Raw genomic sequence first — 2135 nt, 5'->3', positions numbered from 1 at the left:
AGCTGGGCATGGTGGCACGTGCCTGTAATCCCAGCGACTCAGGAGGCTGAGGCAGGAGAATTGCCTGAACCTGGGAGGCGGAGGTTGCGGTGAGCCGAGATCGCGCCATTGCTCTCCAGCCTGGGTAACAAGAGCGAAACTCCATCTCCAAAAAAAAAAATAATAATAAAAAATAAAATAAAAATAAAAATAAAATAGCCAATCGGAATTAGCCTAGACTATGTGGTCTAACCCTAGCCAATAGTGGAACAACACAGCAGTAGGGGCTACCTCTGTCAGGAATAAGAACCCCTTCCCCGCCCTCGTCCAGGTGTGCCCGCCATTGTTCCATCTGTGAGCTGCACCCTTCTATAGAAGTAAATTGCCTTGCGGAGGAAATTTACATTTGAGTGCTACCTCTTTTGTGGCACTGAAAATTTACATATAACATCCTCACTGTGACAGCCCTAGCTGGGTAGGGGCCCAGGCCCAGACACACCATGTGGCCAGCAAGGCTGCTGCTGGACTGGCCTCACCATCCCCAAATACGTCAGGGATCCTCAGATGGCAACACGGGTCCTGAGACTTACTGGCTGGAAGCCCTCCTAGACCCCACTGTGACATGAAATAAAACACTATCCTTGTAGAGTCCACAAGGGCTCCTGAGCCAACCTAGCCTAAGGGTGGCACAGTAGCTGAAAGTGAGAGGTTTTTAGGCCTCAGTGTCTTTCACAACTCTCACAAGTGGCTCCTTGTAGGGCTGTGGAGGCCCCATAGGGTCGTGGGGTGTCCCTTATGCTGTGTTGAGGTGCTGGATCCAAGAGGTAAAGAGACAGGACACTGAAGAACTGGTGAAGAGCATCTGGATTCGGGGGGCCACATCACCTGTAAGCGGAGATCAGTGGTGGTCCCCAAATGCCCAAGAGCATCTGTATTTATTAGGTACAAGCAGGGGGCAGGGTCATGAGTGAGGTCATCTTCTATAGGCTTAGTAATATGGCCTACATAATCACACGAGTCACAAGCGAGGGGACCACACCATTATGTCACCTGGGCAGAGAGGTGGGCCGTGTGCAGTAGGGGGCCGTGCTGTGCGCAGTAGCAGAGGGTCGTGTACAGAAAAGGGGTCCACCCCCATTAAGTCACTGAGGCAAGGAGGTGTGCTGTGTGCAGCAGGTGTCGTGCGCAACACTTCTTATCTGGGGGCTGGAGACTTGGAAGGATTTCTAATAGAAGGATACTGTAAGCCAATGCAGTGGGAGCTGACAGACCTGTGCTCTTCTCTTAAGATATTTATGGAAGGATGATTTGAGCTAGCACAGAAGCGAGAAAAGACTGACAGGGTGTAGAGCCGCCATGACTGGTCACACCAGAGGGGTTCTTCTCCCTTGTTACTTCCAGGATCTCAGGCCTGAGGCCGACTTTCCACAGGAACTGGATGCAAGGTGCTACAACTCCTTTATCAGGTGGAGGGGCTCTTGCTCCAAGCCTGCCATACAGCGTATGCCCTTTCAGGCAGGGACGCCACCGCCTGAGTCTCTGGTTCTCATCCTGGTCTGGCTGTTTTCCCATGTACTGCTTCTGTTCTGTGACTGCTCTAAGCATTCCTCCTACTACAAACTACTATATGGTTATATGGAAGGATTCTGTAAGTCAGCACTAAATGTGTCAGTACAGCTCCGACTACAATACCTATATGATTACATAGAAAGATTATATGGAACTAAGTATGCTAGATACAGTATATGTAAGCAGTAAGTTACACTTCAAGCACTAATTCTATAAACTAATATATGATTATATATGAAGGATTATATAAAGGAAACAGCTGAGCAATAACACTGTAAACTAAGATATTCTTCAGGCACTAGTTATGCCTGGGGTCTGGACAGCTCTCCCTCCTTGGTGCCCGTGGGGGGTGTTACCCACAGCTCCTCCTCCTCCCACATGGCTCTTCCTCCTCCTCCCACATGGCTCCTCCTCCTCCTCCCACATGTCTCCTCCTCCTCCTCCCAAATGACTCCTCCTACTCCTCCACATGGTTCCCCCTCCTCCTCCCACATGACTCCTCCTCCCACATGGCTCCTCCTCTTCCACATGGGTCCTCCTCCACATGGTTCCTCCTCCTCCTCCCACATGACTCCTCCTCCTCCTCC

The sequence above is a fragment of the Cebus imitator genome, unplaced genomic scaffold (genome assembly GCF_001604975.1).
Source record: "Cebus imitator isolate Cc_AM_T3 unplaced genomic scaffold, Cebus_imitator-1.0 Scaffold449, whole genome shotgun sequence".
Classification (NCBI taxonomy): Eukaryota; Metazoa; Chordata; class Mammalia; order Primates; family Cebidae; genus Cebus; species Cebus imitator.
The sequence above is the reverse complement of the archived record's forward strand: the minus strand, read 5'-3'. Positions refer to the sequence as shown.